This window comes from Hippoglossus hippoglossus, chromosome 8 (assembly GCF_009819705.1).
Source record: "Hippoglossus hippoglossus isolate fHipHip1 chromosome 8, fHipHip1.pri, whole genome shotgun sequence".
NCBI lineage: Eukaryota > Metazoa > Chordata > Actinopteri > Pleuronectiformes > Pleuronectidae > Hippoglossus > Hippoglossus hippoglossus.
The window spans coordinates 12,956,588-12,978,483 of NC_047158.1; the positions used below are offsets into that span (position 1 = coordinate 12,956,588).

Sequence of the window (21,896 nt, forward strand, 5' to 3'; positions counted from 1 at the left end):
ATGAAGTAGATTCTTGTAGCTACCTTTTTTCCAGCCTGTGTCATATCTTGTTGAACAGGTAGGGTTTGACGGACAGGAGGAATGCAGGCCGAGGGATTTGTTTTGTAATGGCAGCCCATTCTTTAGGTGTTCTTGAGCAAACAGAGCGGCGCTATGTCCTGTTTTCACGGGTTTCACACGTCACTGTTCAAACTCTCAAACAGGCTTGTCCCCGAGAGTACCTGGAAGAGAGTAAACAGTGCTGTAATACTTCACCATTCTGACCTTCTGCTAACTTGATACACACAGTTAAACACACACTCACCTTTTTTACTCACCATGCAGCGCGAGAGGATGTGTGAAAAGTTTGTTTTAATCTCAGATTCTTCTGGTTTATCTGTTATGCAACTGAATGAGTGAAGCGACAGAGGCACGGATGATGTTGACGCGAAACCAAATCCAAGCTTTTGTTGCATAGCAAAGTTCTGCAGAGTGTAAATACTGTGAGCATGTAGATTCATGCTGATGTTACCGAGACACTCCAGCTGAGTTTAACTCTTAGTTGGCAGCTTATGCAGTTTCTCAAAATATGAAAGATTTAAATTGAATGATTTCCTATTGTCTGCATGTCAGAAAATAGCTTTTCTTAAGGCAACATGTTTTTTTTGAACATCGGTGATATGTCATGTTATGAGTGCAGCATTTGGTGCTGCGTGTGGCGGCCCTAATTGAGTGCTACTTTGGGTCAAATCTACGGGGGGGAATGGTGGGAATTCTGTGGGAAAGTTTGAAAGCTCATAAAATGATGGATTTTCAAGTGCTCCCTGAATCCCAACAAAACATATTGAAACAGAGCAATGTCTAGTTTTATTAATGGCGTGGAAAAATATAGAGGAAACGTGTAGTGCTCCCTGGCCGGTGCACGGAGCCGCGTCTCTCGGGCTGATTTAGTTTATGTAAGCATGTGTGAAGTAGTCAGGGGCGTAAGTGTCTGGACTTGTGCGTCTTTACAGTAGTGCCAAGCTCCCCGCCATGTTGTCCTTTTATACAAATATAAAGGAACCAAGCACCTACTGCTTGTGTAGATCCCTCCGTGATCCTCTCTTTACTGTTCTTTTCTTCTCCGCTTGTTTTAAATAAGTCTCCGATGCACAAGGCTTTTCTTTGTGGTTGTGTAACATGATTTGAGGCGAACACGGGGCGAGAGTGAGACGAGGAGGAAGAGAAAGGGAAAAGAGAGAGAGAGAGAGAGAGAGAGAGAGAGAGAGAGAGAGAGAGAGAGAGAGGTTCGTCCTGCCGGGTTTCATGTCCTACTGTGCGCTCGTATTTCTCAGCCCGCTTCACAGTTGTGGGTATAGCTGGCCTATCACTGGCCTCCTCAGCTCTTTCTGTCATGCATGGCCTGCCCTAATCTCTCTTGTGTACTGTAAACTGCCCCCTAATAACCCTGCACACGATTAAAGCAAACATCTTAATAACGGCCTGCCTCATTATCAACTCACACTGGGATAATGAGTGGTTCAGCCTCACCTCTGTGCAGTGTGGCTCGCAAATGAGCCTGACGACGAGACAGCCCCCGCATATTTGTGTCTCTGCAAATAAATATGAATAATCATACGGCATGTGCGCTTGTCTGATTGTTCTCATTTTGAATTGACGAGTGGTAATTGTTTCTGATGAGTATTATTGTTTTGGCAGCTCATGTTGAGACCATGAGCTGCAGTGAGAGTGAGGAGTGCAGGTCTGACTGGGCCAGTGGCTCTAGAGGGTGCTGTTCACTGAGGAAATGTGTTGGATGATGACTCGCTTCCTCCCTGCTGCTTTTTTCCCCCCCTCTCTCAACAGCATAAAACTTCTTGACGGTGTAAACAAAATCTAAATAGTTGTGTGCAGCTCTTTGTTTTATTGCTGTCGGCAGATATGTATATATGATTTACTGTATACATTCAAAATTGATGGATCAGATCGGAGTCAGCTCTCGAGGGAAAGTGGGACAAAAACACCACGGATAAGATGGCAATTTCTCCAAGGAAAGATTTTCATTCTCTGACAGATGTTGTGGTATTGTGCTGCGAGGCTTCTTTTATTTGACATTAGGCCAATGTAATCCCCTCTGTGTGTGTGTGTGTGTGTGTGTGTGTGTGTGTGTGTGTGTGTGTGTGTGTGTGTGTGTGTGTGTGTGTGTGTGTGTGTGTGTGTCCCTCACCTGTGGCTCCTACACACACACACACATACAAATGCCTGCAGATGTTTATACAAGTTTCACACAGCCAACAAGAGCAGATGATGAGCTGTCAGTCAGACCTCCACGGGCAGAACGGAGATGGGGAGGAATGCGTCCGTCGCCGTGTCATGGTTACACCTGTGCTGTCTGTGGTTTCCTGCGGCGCTATTGTAGGGTGTAATCCCTAACATCGCCTGTGTTTATGCCTGTGTTTTAGTTACAGGCCCGATACTTGCATGCTTTAGAGCTTAGATGGGACCTCTGCTTCACTTACTCTTCAGCCTGGCCCAGGGGCATCCTCCCAAGACCGCCACACACAGGCTGATCCCTGGCATGTACGGAGACAGTCAACAATCACAGTAGCTTTCTACATGTGTCATACATCCTTTATTCACTTTGTGTACACAGAGTACATGAGTAGAAAGCCATGTGAAAGGCTTCTTGGCCATTAATTCCATTTCTTCATTATAAACTAGACTCTGTGTTCTGTCTGAGGTTGTTATGTAAAAGGTCATTTATTCTCAAATGCTGCTCTAAAAATAGAAAAGTCAAAACCATCTCTTTTTTTCTGTTGAATTGCCGTAATAGGATCATTTACAGGGAACATTAAGCTGTGGTTGCTTCCTTATGTACTCTGAGTATTTGAGGAGGTCTTTTTTTGTTGTTTTATATGGTCAGCTTTTTCGTCACGAGTGACGCTGGCGGCACCGCTGAGATCATGAATGGGGAGGAGAACATTTCCCGTGCCAGGGACTGAACTCATTTTTTATTTTTGTAAATATGCTAAATTTAGAGCTCGGCCGCGGCCAGAGGTTCGTCCCAAGCTCCCTGCATGACACACCTTTCGAGAAGTGACTCAACATCTGGTATTTTTATCACAAGTGTGCTTTTTCCCTTGTTTTTTGTTCTCGTTTTCCAACAGACGCACAATAAATGATGCGGTCCTGTTTTTCATTTGCAAGATTTGTTGGGTAGACGCCTTGTAGACGGTGTCCTCGTTCCCTCTGAAGGGAGAACATGCTTCAGCGGTGTTGGGGAAAACACTGCTCTGACGTGAGTCGCTGTGGAGAACCAGTAACGGGTCCTCTCTGCTCACACACCCTCCTCGCACAGCTGCCCAGTAAAAGGGCTGTTGTGATGGTGGCATTTCAACCCTTCAAAGTTAGATGGCCAATTAGATAATGGGATTTGGTTTGCTTTTCTGAGGGAGCAGACCCAGCCGTGACGGTGCATAAAGTTACACGGCAGCTTGTGCTGACTGAGACAAAACCTAACACTGCGTAAAGTCTAGCCGAACGTAAGTGCAGCGTTGAGGCCTTGCGGTTCTTCTTCCGTACGAAGGTGACATTGATGAGATCCACCCGTCGCCCGTCTGTTTTTTCTGTCTCTGACCCATTATTGTCAAGCGGCGCTCTGCTCCGCTGCAAAGTGGTCAGTGTTTTTGGATCCAGGTCTTGTGGGTTGAGGCTTTCAACCATTTTCCATTTGTACCTCATATTACATGCACTAACACCTAAATGAACCCAGCTGTACAAATGGAGAGTGAAGAGTTAACCAGATATAGCCATGGAACACGATATAATGAGTGTGTGAAGTGACGTTTGTCCTCCTTTGATTTTTCTTTTCTCCTTTTTTTTTTTTTTTTTTTCAGAATGAAGGAATCCAAATTCATGGAATAAGATGTGAACCTTTAATTGCTTCCCAGGGATCTTCTGGTGAGTATATAAAGACACTGAAAATATTTAAAGATTTGCCTGTTGTGTTTTCCTGCAAACCTCTGGGTTAGCCTTCTATCTTAGTGGATATATGCCAGAGAATCATAGTGTTACTGTGGTTAAAGCTTATAAAACTGACGCAACTGCTATTTTACTGTTGGCACGGCCAGCCACCGAATGTTGTTAAGTATTAAGCTTAACATGAAGAATTTGAACAGAATTAACAGGGTGATGTTTGTTGTGGTGTACTTAACAGAATGTTCCCATCCTCAAATTGGCATCTTAACACAAATCATTTAATTACACTGCTTTTACAAAACCACAGCCGTCAATAATGTGGTGTGACTGTGCTGGAGCCTTTGCTACTCGGTGTACTGAGCCACTCTCCCACATCCAATCACCCCCGCCCCCAATCCGCCCTCCCCTCTGGTGCCCCATATCCCGTCCCTATACTGGTCCACCCTCTACCAACCAGTGTGTGCCTGTCAGCGTGTCACCCCAGGGTGATGCCCCTCTCTCAGACCCTTGGAGGCCTTTTGACTCCGCAGCACTCCGTGTTTGCCCAATCATTTGGGAGCCGGATACGGGGATGAATTGTTAACTACAGCAGGTCAGCCTGTGCCCCACGTCCCCCCCGCCCGGCCCCCGACCTGCTGTTGACTCATCTCCATGGCGATGTGGCAGGAATTTGTTTTCTCTCATGCGTCCGCTGCCAGCCAGCTCCCCGCCACCCGCCTCCTCCCCGCTCCTCTTCATCCTCTCCGCCTATGAGCGTCCAATCAAAAGGCAGCTGGAGGGGAGTCACATGGTCAGGAAGTGCTGAGGGGTGCGTCCCACTGAGTGGAGCGGTGCCATCGGGCCTTTGGGGAAATTGTGTGTGATTTGTTTGCGAGTACAGTCATCAACGATTTTCTGACACACAGAAGTGCAGAGTCATTTTTAAACATCGTCACGCGCACATGCAGACAGAGGTTTGGAGGAGGCTACAGCGTTTGTGGGCCCAGACCTGCAACTTATTCTAAAATGGTTAAAATCTGTTTATTTTTGCTGTGCAACCCTAAACACAGTGCACAGGTCAAGTACCGTACATAGTTCTGTACACATTGATAGAGTGCAGATAAATAGATCTCTTTACAGTACAGTACAGTGATTTATTCATTGGGAAAAATGCTATATTAGTTTGATTTTAATTTTGTTTTTCTAATCAAATTTGGTCCTATCTTCATACATCATCTCAACATATCGACACGCTCAAGTCTGTGTGTGTGTGTGTGTGTGTGTTTGTCTCCACATGCGTTATTAGCTTAGGGCAGGTGAGTGTTTGCCTACCTGTCTTCCTTTATTAGATGAGTGTTTGCCCAAGGAATGCACTATGTCCGATTTGTCATGGACTCTTATTGTTCGGCTCATCCAACTGGTGCCTTGAGGTTGAGTAGTGCTGTGCCCCGGCAAGTGGGAAATATGTGCCTTTCTTCCCCTTTTCCTCTTTTGCTCAGTGTATTTGCACATGTTCACTTTTCTTGGATGAAAATGTGACTTGGTGGAAAAGTATGAAGGATGGTAAATGCATTCCGAGTGAAAATGAGAGGAGTCCAGACCTGCTTTGAAGAAAAGTTGAATGTCACCCATTATAGATAATTTAGAAAAACTCGGGTAGAAGCCTGAAGTCTGAGCCTTCTTCTTCAGCTATCTGTAACCGGACGGCTCTTATTTTGTACCTGGGTCTCTTTAAAACGAAAAAAAAAACACGTCATCCATCTTTAATCCTGCATCACGGAAACGTAAGTGAGAAAAAACATTGTGACTGAGCAGAATTAACCAGGAACGTCCAGTAGATACAAATGATCTCTGATGAGCAAAGCCGGCTCCCTTGCTTTGTTATAATGAGGAAACCTCATTGAACTAATCCCACTCACTGCACTTGAGTGGTTAACAGAGCCATTACAGATTGAATGTGCAGCTTCTCAATTTATGTGGCTTTCTATGGACATCTTAGTGTGAAGGTACACAATGTGCATGTGCGGATGCAGAAGTACATCTGAATTTGCGTGCGTGTGGCGACAGTGTGTGTGTGTGTGTTTGTGCTGCTGTCATCCTGTGCCACCATCTGGGTGGTCCTCATGGCTGGTTTGATGGTAATCCCCCTGTCCCATAAATCAGTGTCCGGACTCGGGCCGGGAGCTGAGGCTGTGTGACCACTGGAGCGAGGGGCTTGAGGCACTAAGCCGAGACCCCAACCGCTGCCCTGCCCTGGCCTGGCCACACGTCAGCTCTCCACACCACCTTTAAAATAACTCGTCACGCATGGCTGACTTTGGGAAATGGCCTCAGCTCCAAGTACATACGAGTATAAGCCGCAGTCGAACTGGAGGGCAGCCCCATAAACTGAAGCACCGAGATAAAGTTTCATGATTTACAAACCTGATTCAAAAACCATCCTCTTTATTTTTTCATTGTGGATCCTTCTCTTTTTCAAATATTATATAAATGTGTTTGCTCATAATACAATTTGTTTGTTCTGACTAGTGGCTAACAACCCGAAGTGACTTCTGATGGCCTTCCAGAGAGCTGCTCTGAGTTCAAACGTTCCTGCCTGCCGGAAAGTGCTAAGATTAAAGCCATATCTTAGTCTTTGTAGGGACCATACCTCTCTGTGAGAATGAGGAGTGGGGATGAAGGCCTGTCCAAGCTGTCTGGCTTGCATACAGCTCTCCACGAAGCTTTTATCTAGGGAGATTGGTCCCAGCTCTGTCCAGACCCGGCTCCCAGGGAGTGCACAGTCGTGAGACCTGTGGCATTAATATAGATAATGCTGTTTGGAATAATAACAGTCAATTCTACCAAATAGAGGAGCGAGACAACAGACGGATGTGCAGCGGAATACAAAAGAAGCCAAGATGAAAGGCTGAAAGGTAGGCCTGTGCACCTCTCTGGCTCTGGGAACTGATGGAACCTATGTATATCAACATGCTCGCACACAAACAGGATTGAGTGGGACTCCGCCGATTTTGACCCTTGGGTGCCGTGATGCATAAATGCAATTTGTTCTTTTGTCTGCCAAGATCACAGAGGGAGAGCAGTGACTCGTCTTTCTTTTTTTATTCGTACTCGTGTTTTTTTTCTCTCTTGCTCCCCTCCTTTTCATTCTCTCTATTCTATTCGCCATTGCCTTCAGTGAGTGCAATTTAGTTTGATGAGCAGGTGGTCTTTTTTTCTGAATCTCACTGTGCTGTTGGCTCCCACCTCTGGCGTGTGGGGCTTTCAGATGGAGTCAGTCATGTAGGCCGGGATTAGAAGGGCGGGGGAGAAAGAGGAGGAGGTCCGGTACAAGTCTTGGTATTGGCGACCTCAACGCCCCGCAGTCAGAACCATGCAGAGTGCAGATTGAAAGAGTTATTTTGTTGCTAAAGCTCTCAGCTGCACCCCAGATGGCTTTTGTGCTGGCCAGGGACATACTTAGGGACAGGGTTAACGCAACGGAGTTCCTCAGGCTTGGTGAGTCCCGGCGCTCAGCAGGTAAAGCACTGCGGGCCAAACAGACAGAGAAGGCAAAGCATTGCCGTCTCGGCACTTTTCCACCTTGAACAGTGGAGCGAAACAAAATAAGTGGATTAAAGCAAAGGGAAGACTTTTTCTTCTTAGCATACTCACAAACACACACACACACACACATACATACAGAATGAGATCAAGGCCTCTGAACATCCACCTAAATTAAGACTTAGTAGAGCATTTTTATCTGATGTCACAGAGGACAAAAGGGAGGAGATGGAGGGAAACATGCAGTGTTTGCATTTCCATTGGAAGCCTTTTCTCCTCGTGTGCACTATTCCCTCGTTGCAGAAAAGTGCACGGGCTAAATTACAACCTGCTTTCACTGCTTTACCTTTGATCTCAGTTTCATCACCCTGCTAATTAACCCACGGCGTGACTACAGAGGGAATTTATGGCCCATTACTTTATCTGTCCAACATTCCTCTGCAATAATCTCCATGGTGATGCCTAGACAAGTAATCAATATTTGTCAATAATGTGAATCTGGTGCGCTGCTCTGCTGTCATCGTGGGTTGAGTTGTTGCAATCGTAAAAATCCCTTTTGCCCTTGAGCAACGAGGACACCGTGGCCTGGTTTTAAATTTGCCACCTGCGTTAGACATTTGCTTCCAACAAACACATTTTGATTCGGGTCAAATTGGAACACGCCAAACAACAGCTAAGACGCAACATTTATCCAATCGTGTTGTATATTTGCAATTCATTTTAGTTTATTAAATAGTAGAAAATGTCCATTAAATTTTGTGACACTTCAGAATCGTCTATTATGTTTCAGTCTATATTTATTTTAAAGTCATATAAAACAGAAAAAGCAGCAAAATCAAATCTGAGAGACTGGAACAAGTGAAAGTTATTACCAATTAATAAATCAATGAATCACATGATGAATTGTTAATTGGTTACAGCACTAGATTAATCTTATAGTGTGTGATATATTCAACTGTATGTAATCACATAATAAAAAGAAAGTAAACTTTAAATTCAAAGACTGAGGCGTATCCTCTTTAATCATTTGTGTCTTCTCACTTTTTTAATCCACACATTGGCTTCGCAGTGTGGTGCGTCAGTGTGGTCCAAAAGTCTAAGACCACTTTCCCATTCACTTCCCATTTAAGGGAGTGGGAAAAGTGGTGTCTGACTCTCAATCCCATTGTATATGTGCTGTCACAGTGTCTTTTTATTTATTTTAACCTATTCAGACACTGCTGTCTTAACGCTGCCTCTGTCTCAGCTGAAAATGTCACAGGCGATATGTGTCAGTCAAAATCAAATTATCATCCCACAGAAAATGGCTGACCAGACGACAGTGTCAGCATGAATAATGAAGCGGTAACAAAATGGCCATTACCATCAGAATATTGGGCTCTGGTCTTTGAGGTCTGAGCTGTAAATCAAATCTGGGGGGACTGATTTGTTGGATTGCTCTGTTCCCCATTCTGGGTTTGTCCCCCAAATGCTTTTCATGGAGGTTTGACAAGTGGGCGCTTCTACTCACACTGATAAACAGCAGGGATTGGATCCAGACCCTGTTGTGCTCTGGCTGGAGCCCGGGGGGCTTGAAAGCACACAGATGAATGTTAGTCATTTGTTTATTATTGGTGATATTTGCCTGCTCCTAATCCCTGGCCAGATTAGCCTTGATGTGTTCCCCATCCCACCTTTTTCCACCATTGCAGTTCCTTGACATTTATGTTAGGAGTTTTTTTTGAGTTAAGTGTGTGTGTATGAACAATATGTGCACACTGACACACACACACACACACATGTATGCAGAGGTATGAATGTGGACTTTTGCATTTACAAATGTGACGTTTGCAGAATGTTTGCAATCAAGGGAGTTTCACAGATTTCCCCTCTAACTGCATCTCATGTAACACTGTGATCAGTACCAATAGGAAAACTTACCGTGGCTGATTTTTTTTATCCCCTTCCAGGGCATCTTGCGCTGTGGCCGGAGTCCTGTTTGTGTCTTACAGTTTAGAGCTCCGGAAAGTGTTCTAGTTTTTTCAAAACGGAAACTCTTAGAACCCCGTAGGAACCAATTAATCAATGACACTGAATGTCAGTGTTGCGTCATCGGAATCGGAAATTATTGACATCACAAAGAAGGAGAAATCGGTCAGAGTGGTGTTTATGTGTCTGTCCTGTGTCATGAAAGTATTGGCCGAGCGTAACCTGGATCAGAAAGGGAACAGGGTTTACAGAGCAGAGAGCGAGCTTGTTCAGGATGACCTTTAAAGAGCTGATCCCGAACACTGCATAAATCTGTTTCCAGTTTCAAAACACGAGTACGCACATGCTCATTAACATGCCGCGCTCTTTTTCCCCACACAGGGTTTTTGTGGGTGAGAAAGTGCTGCAAATCTGCACAAACACTTTAGGTCCTGCTCACAATCCATTGCTGCCCCAGTTCCTCCCACAAACACAGACAGAAGCAGATGCACCAACTCTGTTAGACTGACAGACGTGTAGCATGTAATTATCTATGTTTATGTGTGTGGGCTTTGAGGCCAAAAGGTTAAGAATGACAGTTCATAACTTTTCTTGGAATGCTCGAGTTAAGCTAGTCTGGGTGAGAATCCCTTCCCGCTGGGTGGAGTGGTTTGAAGTGATCTAGGTCACGTCCGGGTCAAGTCAGAAGTCAAGATGCAAGTGAATTGAACAGCATTTTACATTTTAAAATTCCAATTTATGTTGAAAGTTTTACATAGTTAAGTCCAAGTATATTCAATTGGCCCAATAGTTACAAATAAATATTCAAAGTGACAGAACTTACAGATACAACGGTTTCAATCTATTTAACCGTCACTGAAGCATACTTCCATGAGTGCTTTACGTTGGCATTGTTGTTAAGCAATCCCCTAGAGGGCAGCGCAGTGTCGAGAGTTACAAACAACAACAAACTGGCTGCGATAATGTACCTCTTACGAAACAGGCAAAAGCGGCTGTGTTGTAAATGGCCTTGGTCCAACTAACCAACTCGTCAAGCCTGTATTCAAAAGTTCTTTCTTCATCGTGTTCTTTTGTCCTCTAGCTTGAACTATTGTCTACCCTGCCCCCTATGATTTCCAGAGGGACCTCTCCGTTTTTGACTATTTGATCCCTATTTGAAGAAGTGCGCAATCACGGATTAAATGAGTACGAACACAAGGCTCCGTCTGTTTCCACGCATGCATCTAACGTTGAGCATAAATGAGCCTTTGGAGTTCTTCACCTCAAGTTCGAGTTCTGATTTCTGAGAAACCCTCACATAATAGATGACAATCAGTCTCTAACATGACTCAGTAGAGACACAGTAATATTTTGGTGAGACTTGACAGGGTGAATGCTTGACCCTCCGTCTACATCCTCTCCTACCCAAGTTTTACTCACTGCACATGGAAGCCCTCCTGCCGAATCGGTCACAGCTGAGCTTCATGGGGTGTTGGTTAATTGGCAGTTTTTGGGTACATGCAGATATGCTCCACTATGCATATCTTCCTCAATGTCCCTTGCGTGATTTGCCTCTTTAAAGTGTCCTTTAATTGGCTGCACAGTCACAGTCCCCTGCTTCAACTGTCCCCCGTGGCACCTGATTGTGGCCTATTTGACCCCACAGCCCTGGGGTGAAAGCCTCATATCTGGCAGCCAAAACCAGTCGCCAGTAACTTCCTTTTTTGTTTGTTTTTAGTCTAACCCTGGCTTCATCTAAAACCAGTCACCAGTAACTTCCTTTTTTGTTTGTTTTCAGTCTAACCTTGGCTTCATCTCTTTCCCCCCCCCCCCCCCTTTTTCTGTTTCTGTTCATATTAGTTATGAAGCTCATCTCTTTTCGCGGGGGCAATGTTGGGCCTCTGAAAAGTGAAATCTGCTCTGTTTCAACACCCTTTCATAATCCTAACCTGCCCCGTGTTTGTGTGAATGTCAGACAGTTCCTTGGTAACATGCCCGACTCCTCAGCCCCAGAGAAAGGCCTCAAAGGCTCCCCCCTCAGACTTGGCATTCACATCCGTCCTGGGTGATCTGATCGCAAGTGGACAGCTCTAAGTGCAGGTGTGAAGCAACATTGAGGACACGTATGAAACCGCATTTGGAGAACGTCTGGGAAGCATGTGGCCACATTCTTTTAGCAGTGTGAACGCAAAAGTTTCCTGTGATGGACCGCCTGCTCTGCTGACGTCCTCTGGCTCGCCACAGTCTCATAATGAGTTGAAAATATTTGTACTTTTTCCCATACATTGATTTATTTGTGGCCAACGCTGCAATCAACATTGACCGCCTCGTATTGATTTACTGTTTTTCTAGTTTCAAATCTTATTTCACCGTAGAGCCAACAGAAGACTTTTCCCTCAGTCAGACTTTCGAGGAAAATAATGCATTTTGCCTTTACAAGCAGCTGTTAATTAGCTTTGTGTTTGTTTGCATATAGAGCGAAGGGAAAGGAGATGTGGTCACTTGAGATGCTTGTGTGGACATGCTGTGCCGGGTGTGAACTGATGCTGTCCACCAGTGGATGGATCACCCAGATTGCATGTTAATGTTGGTATGAACGGGACAAAGGTCCGGCTCTAGAGGACCCTGACTTGCCCATCTGATAAATCTGGCCGTGCCCTCTCCCTATACACACTACCCACTTCCAACTGGGCTGCATCAGCAGTACTGAAAGACCTGAAAGTACTGTGATCCCACCGTGGGGTGTATGGGTATGGCTTCGGCTGCACTACACTTTAATCCCCTTTCCTTTTAACCACAATGGGAAACATGTGCTTACTCTGTGTAGGGTACAGGGCCACCATGGGAGAGGCTGTTTACCTTCACTCTAAAACTAACATTTCACGGCTCCTGTGACCACACTCCTGGTCACTACCTCGACTGGGCTCAACAGATGATAGGAGATAACTTGGTGGCATTTTCGTTTAAGACAAGATAATTCCTTGACACCAGTGCTTATGAATAGAACTGTTTCCTCACTTCTCACCTTGTAAAACACACAAATTAGGTTTTGTTCCACAGTAGGGGAGGAGGGTTTTGCTGTTTAATTTGTGTTATTAAGGAGTTGCTTGATGTAACTTTATTATCCTCTTAAATTTCCATTTTAAAGCTGAAGTTTGGCTCAGCATATGACGCTGATGACTTGAAAGCAAACCTGGGAGCGGTACCTTGGCAAAACGACATCCTAAACCAGAATAATCCTCCATGTTGGGATTTATCATATGTATGGGTCATATCCCACTGCTGTAGATGTGCAAGGTCACAGTCCTTATCACTTCAAGGTGTCAGCTGTAAGACGGTTGTGGCAGGGTGTAAAAGGGGAACCAGCAGCCATATGCCAACCCCGTCGAAAGGAAATGCACTCAAGTAGACGACGCTATCTTTATTTTATGGTTATGTGTGTGTTGTCAGGAATGTGTGCTATAACACTGACCATATGTGTTCTGAGTTATTCTATTCCGTAACCTTTTAGCCTTGCAAGGTTTTTGATTGATTTATTGATCAGTGGCTTGATAATCAGCATTGCTCATCTTAAGTAAATGTCCAAATTATGATGAATACTACGTAAATTGTGAAAGGCTGTAACTGGTATGCACTGACATTCACTGTTATGTCAAAATTCAGCCCGCAGCGATTTGAAACTAGCTGTTTCCTGTTTTTGAAGTATTAGTTAGTACTGCTGTCGTCACATGGTCCTGTGGCTACAGAAACATTCCACATAGGAGTTGCAAGCAGTGCATTCACTTACTAAGCTGTCACACAATTAGGCAAATCATGGACATTCTGAACTTGTTGTCCACTGAACTTCAGATATTTGGAGTTTCCCAAAGACAGAAAAAACAAATGACCACACATCAATATGACTTTAACGAAACAACAAAATGTATTTTTCCAAGTTTTGGTTCTGTACTTTAATTAACTTGAAACCAGTGGCTACCTGGAAATTTCCAAATTTAAAACCTTGATATGCTTTGGGAAATGACCAGTTAGGTTAGTGAGGGCCAGATCTTGTAAAACCACCAGCACAATGATTTATTGTCCAGTTGCTGTAAAAGTAACCATTGGGAGGCTTTGGCGACCACTTCCCAGCTCCTGGCTGGTGGCACCGTGTTACAGATGCCGGCCTCTGCAGGTGTGGGAGGTGATCTGAGGGATGAGTGAGCTCTTCCTGCAGGTAACAGGAGCCTCAGCCAGCTTCCCCCGTTGACCTGCCTAAATCTGCCCTTTGCGGTCGTCTTATCTGAGCATCCATTGCAATCTAACCCAGGGCACAGTCCCTCCGCTCCTCCATTCCCCTCGCTGCTGGTGTCCATCGCTGGTGCTCTCAGATATCACGGTGAAGAGAAAATGACCCGCTCGAGTTGAACTTGAGTTGGGATGACTGACAGAGTCCTGACACCCCATTGTAGCCACAACTATCTCAGCTTCCTGCCACCCACGACTTCCCACCCTCTGACTTCCACAGGATCAAGGGCAAAAAGGAAGACAGATAATGAGCTACTAAGTTTATTTATTTATTACAATGAACACTGAGACAGCAGTGGTCGGTTTTCCAGACTCGACGGAGAAGTAATTGACATTTCCTTGAAAAAGTTGTAAAGACAAATGCGATTTGCTTGTTGGTTGGGCCAGAGGGACATGCTGATGTATTTAAAGGGCTTTCTGATTAGCAGAGTGGAGACTTAATGTAGATCCTGTAGGGACAGAGACTTGTACTTCCTCCAACTGTCTGGGTATGATTAAGCGGACCAGTCCACCATCAGCCAGCCAGCAAGCTGCTTTCGCACTATGACTTAGAATGAAAGAGTTGGAGCAGAAAACTCGGATAGCTGCACATCCGATCACTAACTCTAAAATGTGCAAAGACGTCAAAAGCACCATAGAAGCAAACAGTACCTCATACTGTTTTATTCAAATATTCATGCACTTATTTAATTACTTGTTGAGCTCAGTCAAAGTTAAGAAAACCCCTGGAAAATGTTACTATAATTGAAGCGACTAGTTTTCGAGAGTTCCCTGCGCTAGTGCATCGGGGCTCGGTAACATGAAGAGGACTCGAATCATTTGCGAATCAACTATCATTTGCATTTCTGCCGAACACATAATAAACGTGTTAGCGCATGTGCTCATTCCATAGCGGAGCTGCCAAACAGCAGTCGAGCGCTGCTGAAAGGATGCTTATCACAGCCCCCTATGATTTTCTTTAACAAAGACCTTGCTTTGTTTTGATCTTATGCGAGGGAATCTGTGGCCTGAGCGGCTCTTGTTTTTTTATACTTTCACTGTTCTTGATGTCGGCCGTATACATGCAGTATATTTCTCTGGGTCCTGTAAGTTTCTAGGCACAGTTTTCAGCCTCTATTTCTTGGCCATGCTGATACGCGCAGGGTTGCGTACAGGTTTGTAGGGCAAAATCGGATTAAGGTGTGTGTGTGTGTGTGTGTGTGTGTGTGTGTGTGTGTGTGTGTGTGTGTGTGTGTGTGTGTGTGTGTGTGTGTGTGTGTGTGTGTGTGTGTGTGTGTGTGTGTGTGTGTGTGGACTTGCAGACCTCAGCTTGGAGATGTAATCTGATTTGCAGAAAGGAACGGGTCATTTCACATGACTGGTTTAGAGGACCACTGGCGCAAGGTTGTGCCAGTGCCCCGTGTGTGTGTCTTTGTGTGTGTGAGAGACAGAGAAAGAAAGAGAGCGCTAGCTTTTGTGCATACACCTACAAGTATATATCTTTTTCCACATAGTGAGCTGCAGAAATATGATCATTTGTTAGTGCAGGCCCCTAAACAGTAGAAATAGGAAGGTGTTGATGTTTGCTGTGTGGTTGAAGGAACCAAAACGCTGCAATGATTCAGTTGTTCTTGGTTTTAAAGGAGATTTATTTGGGAAAGGTTACATGAAAGTGAGGCCACTGCTAATTAAGAGTCGATTACGCATCTGGAAAAAAGTACAGCCCTGCATCAGATGCAGGTTTTGTTTGCAACCTTCTGTTTACACATCACATATAATCAGAGCTTTATTTTGAACTAATGGACCATCAGAAATTATATCAAATAATTGAAATCATCCTATAGCCTCAGCCTTCTTTAGAGGAATACAAGGATCAAATCCCCTGGAAGCTTTGCCTCCGATTCCCCTGGGATTTTTAACATTGTTTGTTGATGTTTTTTCGGGGTGGAGATTCTCAGTTGTTTTTTCAGAGCTGGATGTGGTCCATCATGTGATTTTCATTGAGGAGTGGCCGGAGGAGACGACCTCAGTAAAAGCAAGTGAGCGTGCATGAGCGTGTGTTTGTGTCGCATCTGGCCTCGCTAATAAATGCAGGTTGCTTTCCATCTGGGGGTCATCAGTTATGGTCATGACTTACAGTTTGCAGCCATGTGTGTGCTTGTTGGGTGTGTGTGTGTGTGCATGCTTGTTTACACGTAGGCATGCACAGTACTTGTGAGTTGTGCACATGATCTCTCACTGCACACGCCTCTCTTCTCTGAGAGGTACAGATGTGTGTTTGTGGTGTTTGCCTGTGTGTTTTCTCTCCCAATGTGTGGAGAGCTCATAAGCAGGACGATGCAGCAGGCAGGAAGCTCTGATCCCATCAGGCGTGTCAGCAGGGGCAGTTTTTCATAAGGTAGTAATCTCACCACACAAAGGGGTGTCCAATATTAGAGAGAGCCCCTACCCCTGAGCTAATCAAGACCTGACCAACCCTTCTCCTGGCTCGCCAGCCCTGTAAACATTACCTCATCTGGAGGCTTAGCCTAGCCACATGCTGCTCCAGCCTGCTGGTGTACATGATAACTCACTTAGCTCAGTACGATAGCTAAAAGAAACGGAAATATGAGAGGGGATATAAAAGAAATGGGACCGGCACAAAACTACCTAGGGTGCCTGGTGCCAGGGAAAGGTATTTTAAAAGGAAGAATTATTTTACCATGTCCTCCAGAAACTCTGGGAAGCAATTTGCCGGTATTCAGTTTCTCTCCCCGCCGTCCTGTTATTGCTGTTTTCCCCTCAACCCTTGGAGCCTTCAACCTGAAAGGAGGTTCTTAAGTTCAGGCTTTGTGTCACTCGGAAACAGTGCATTTGTTTCCACGGTAACTGGTCTGGGACAGTGAAACTCAGGAGCTGAGAGCACCTTTGTCTGTGATTGGATGAAGACGGCACAGCTTCATTCACATGCTTGTATGAAGAAACCTGCAAGTTTTTTGGTACAATATCTAACTGAACTTGTGGACCTTATAAAATAAAACCAAGTACATTTAAAATGGTAAAATGGAAAAGCCACTTTGAATGCTTCCGTTCTTCTGAACTGCCAGGTGCTGCCGAACTCCACTGAAACCTTAGATTTACATAAACCAGAGTCACGCTGATCTATGTTGCTACTCCTGGTTTGACTCTTTAAATGGTCTGTGAAGATACTGGAGAAGGTCTGATTCATGTGGTCATTATGAACCCGGTGCCTGAAAAATAATGCATCAAGAACGTAGGGCAGCTGATCGTTTCTTAAAGGTTCAGTGTGTAAGATTTAGGTGAAAGGGATCTATTGGGATGTTTTCACTAGTGTGTTTCATCTAAATTCTACACATTTTTGTTATCTTTACCCTAGAATGAGCCCTTTTATATTTAAACAATTTATATTTATATCAGGAGTGGGTCCTCTCTACAGAGGCCGCCATGTTTTTTACAGAAGTCCAGACTGGACAAACTGAACTAAAGTTCTTAAAATTTGGTACAAATGTTCATTTGGACTCCTGGTTGAAGGACAAATATCAAGGACATGGTGACCTCCTGTTCTTGTGATATGATACATCAGGAAAACCAAAAATTAAATAACATCTGGCACGAACATTAACTTGGACTCAATGATGACCTGATTCAAATTTGAATGTCAAATGTCAAAGTCACTGCAACCTCACAAAACTCTTTTGCCTTGTGAAAATATTATCTTTGAACGCTTTGAGGGAATAATTTCAAATTTGGCAGAAATGTTCACACTCACAGATTAATTTAATAGATTTGGGTGGGCTCAGTCAAGGTCCTGGTGGTCTCACAAAACATGTGTTTCGGCCTCTTGAACGTAATATATCTTATATCTGCCTTTTCTTCTCGAATCTACCTTTTGTGGATTTCTTTGAATTTTGACCTGATTTTACTTGGACTCAAAGATGAACCGATCAAAGTTCAGTCGTCTAAGGTAAAGGTCACAGTGACCTCACATGAGTCCGGAAAAAAGTTTATGTTGACCGAAACTGCCCTGGATGGTGGAGGCTTACAACCACAGCCAGTTTTCGTTCCCATGTTTTATTTTATTATTGTTTAAAGATGTGAACATCCAGTAGTTTACAAGAACAAAAAATACAGGAATGTAAAAAATAAATAAATACAATTTTGTGCACCAAAATAGAATATACTCCTGTTATTTGTTAAGTAATGGAAGTTTGAAACTTTTAACTATAAACGTCCCCATGATAACAGACAGCGGAGGTATTTTCTCTCGTTGTACTGTGGAGAAATAAATATTTGTTGGAGTGTTAATGCAAGTTTAGGCAGAGCTGGACTAAATTAAATCTGATTCCTCCGTTTTTTGGGTTGACGTTTATGTTTACACTTAAATGAGCCCCTCTGAATCATTTCATTTCCCCCGTCCTTTATCTTTTACAGATGATCTCAGATGAGCAACAACAAGAAGAGGCTGAGTAATGGAAACATGATCTTCAGTGATTCAACAGGTAGGGATGACTCTGCTTTTTGTTTGATATTCATTCAGAGGAATATATGGTGCTTTCCTATTAATGGACACAGACAGTTGCAGCCAGAGATTGGTACATCCACTGATCAAATGGAGGCAGCAGTGGTAGTTCACATGTTTAAGAGACATGATCAGGGTGGTGGCACTGGCCTCATGCCCGTGTTCCTGTTTTTATTGTGTAACTCCAGTCATGACAGCACGGTAAAGAATGCAGTTGCACAGAGATATCACTTCAAACACTGCTTTTCTCAGGAGCCTCAGATCCTTTCAGTGGTCCTGAATGAAGATATGCTTTGATGGCCCACCACAGAGTCGGTGGCCTTCAAAGAAACCTGTTGACGGGCTTTTGCGCAGCAGCCAGCAAGCTGAATGAGTGGCACTGTATACGTGCGCCTCTCGGGGTAGCCGTGGGTGTTCTCACTGGGGGTCAAACATGCTTGACCTCAACATGAGTAGTCTCTTTTTTTTGTAGACTTCATGCTTGCATTATCTTCTTTTATTTCCACTACCTGGTTCCCTCAGTAAATGAAGCGGGGCTGTGTGTGTGTGTGGATGGCAGGGAGCCAGCAGACAGGTACAGTAGATGTGCTGATGAGGGAGGGAGATAGGGGACGGCCTCGGTGGCAGCCCCAGGCGCAGACAGGCGTACACGGGCAGGCTGACGCTCAGAGGCAGGTTGGGACGTGGTTCTCTGTGCTGATCCTTCTCTACTGGCTCCGCTTCCCGGTGAGGCATAGGTGAGAAACGTGGGAAGGGAAAACCCAGAATGGAGGGCAAGGGAGAGATCAGGTAAAATGAAGGTTGTTGAGAGGTGAAACTGAAGAAGTATAGAACTATAAATAAGTTTAGACGACATTAATCAAATTTTTAAAAAGTGTTTGGTTGAAGCTTAGGCCAGGGGAAGAAAGTCGGTAACAGACGGTGATGTGTGAGGCCCGAGGGAAGGAGGGAGGAGTGCAGGGGGAGGTCGCTGAAGAAAGAGAATAAGGCCATATCCGGTACACGGGTGGAACGTGACTTCTAGCAGGGAAACCAGCTCAGAGGTGCAGACAGGCAGAAAGAAGATGAGGAACACTGATGGATGACTACTTATCCTTTGACATGTTGTTCATTCCCCGGGCAAAGGACAGGCAGGACGGGCCGGTCCTGCCACTTCGCTGCCATGACAACCACGGGGCTGAGCGGATGGTGTGTGGGGCCAGACGACATTATGTCATTGCGTGGGAGGTTGTGAACGCAAGCACAGGTAGAGCAGAGCAGAGGTTGACAGGAGGCCACCTGCCTGCATTACCTCACCTCGGGCTGTTCTCACATTTTGTGAAGAAGCTGATGTTATGCACTGATACAACATGTGCATCCAGCTGTTGTTCTGGATATAAATCCGTTTTCCAAGCTTCCCACACTCATGTTCTAGACAGACATTATATGTCATGTCTTTAAACGCTGGAATCAGATGTGTCTTTGTCATCAGGGTGTTTGTTATTTTTTACTGTTCTGTGTGCCTTGACAATACTAGAGTGACATCTTAATTCTGGCATTGGACTGAAAAAGCCACGCTGCTGGAAGCAAAACACATCTGGGAATTTGCCACCGCAGTTAATGTGATGATTTGATTTGGACGAGGCGCTGGGTTCTTCATCTGCAACTTCTTCATGCCAAGTTGAAAGTGGAAAGTTAGCGATAGCAGCCAAATCAGTTCAACTAAAGGCATCGGCTGAGGAGAAGCTTGTGTCGATCAGTTTTGCATGTTTTATGAGTCTCTAGTTACTCGAGATGACAGTTACCTTTTTGATATTACGAAAAAATAAAGCCTCTAACTTCTTTCGAGTGGGTATGAGAAACATGTGTCACTGTTAAAGCTTCAAGTGGTTGTTGGCCTCCAACAGTCATTAGTTTCTGTATTATGTTTCTAGGATCATGTTAAATCCCGGCTTGGACTGCGGACCAGCATCCCCTGCAGCAGATGTTTGCTCTTGGCATGGCTGCTGACAGCATGAGCTCCATCACTGACAATGTTGCTGCTCAGGACCCGCGCCAGCCCCTTGGACTTGGAGGAGCTCTGACATAAACTCAGCAGGACAGCGGCGTGTACTCCGCCGCTCCGACATTATGGAACAGATCAGTCAACCCTGTCTGGAGAGATGCTCAAGTAGGAAAGCCAAATCAATGAATGTGCATTCGCTGTAGTTTACCACAATGGATCTACATATTATTTGACTTTTTCTAAATTGAACCTGGATTAATATTTTCCTGTATATGCATCTGCTTTTGATATCCAGCACTTATTCAGACTGTTGTTCATACCCTGTACCGTAGTTGTGACATTTACTGTGTTATTCTGGGACAAGTATCAACAGGCGCTGGAACTGTAAACGGAATATAATCAGATGTTATTTTCATTTTTTAAGACTATTTTTTCGCAAACCGGTGGCAGCGCTTCCACCAGCGCAGGCACACATGAGGTCTGTGGAGTGAACAGCGCAATAAATGTCTCCTGTGGTGTAAAAGCTAATTGATACACATGTGATCGAGATTCCTCAGAAGGATCAGTCCATTAGCAGCCATTATCATCACAGTGTTAATGAATGTTAACCTTGAAAACTCTCCTACTCACCCTGCATGTCACTGTGACACTCTGTGTGCGGTTAATATTCCTGTCAGGCTGCGTATTTCCATGATGATTTATTGCAACATAACTTTGATTGTGTTACTTGCAGTAATAAAGAGGTGTATCCAAGCTTTTGTATGTTTTGTTATTGCAGCTGCAGATGTAAGATTATTATCAACTAATAAGATGATTTCATGGTGTTCATTATGCGTCTGCAAATGCGTGTGTGCTGTGACTGTTTGTCATGCTGGCTTCATTACTGGTTTCATTACTGGTTTGGCCAGTATTTGCCAATCTGTTACCGTCTCAATTACCGTCTGTTATCGTCTCTCTTTATAATTTTTTTTTCCTTTTCTGCTCAGTGGAACAAAATTCATTTTTATAGTGGCAATGGACAAATGTAGTTTAAATGTTGATAAAATGAAATGTTGAAAATCAGAGGTTTTTACTTAATAGGGTCAGTAACGGGCCCGGATCGAGAAGATCCACCCAATTGGTCAACTTTATTCTGTCATTTAAATCTGCCAATCACGTTTATTTCATCCTCCTTTTCAGAATTTACTGATTTCTGAATTGCTGGTTGGACACAGGGCTGGGTTTCAAAAAACTGTTCCCTGATTGAAATTGATCTTTATTTGAATGATCCGATATCGATTCATAAAAAGGACGAATCGATCCCACTCGGGTCCTTTATTTTTTTTGGTGCTGCCTTCAGGTGCTGTCAAAAAAACAAAACTCTACACAGAGGACGACCAGGCCAAAGTCTCCAGGTGTTCACAGTTTGTTCATCTACTAAAGTGAACCGGGCTGTTGAACTTGTTTTTTGACATAATTTAAATAAATGACACCTGTATCATTAAAAATAATCTCCAGTGTTTTGTTTAATTGCAGTCCCGTCCGTTCCCAGCTTCCTTACTGGAGCCCATCACCTGCATGCGTGCTTCCATGGGGGCATAAAAAAGTTCAGTTGCGCTAATCTGTTTACAAAAAGGATTATTCAAATAATAATAATTATTGTAATTAAACGACAGCTTTGTTGAAATTCCTATTGTGAAGCGTTTTTTTTAAACTGTGAAAAAGTGCCCATCCCAATTTTTTAAT

The 21,896-nt window shown here is 44.2% G+C and overlaps 1 long non-coding RNA gene across 1 annotated transcript in view; it reads left to right on the plus strand.

Annotated features, from left to right (window-relative positions):
* Positions 1-20,924, plus strand: part of LOC117765813 — a 52,108-nt gene extending 31,184 nt beyond the window's left edge. Inside the window, exons 4-6 of the long non-coding RNA XR_004614624.1 lie at positions 3,855-3,918; positions 18,100-18,167; positions 20,101-20,924. This is a non-coding gene — a long non-coding RNA (uncharacterized LOC117765813). The remainder of the gene's footprint in view (positions 1-3,854; positions 3,919-18,099; positions 18,168-20,100) is intronic.
* Positions 20,925-21,896: the final 972 nt, after the last annotated feature.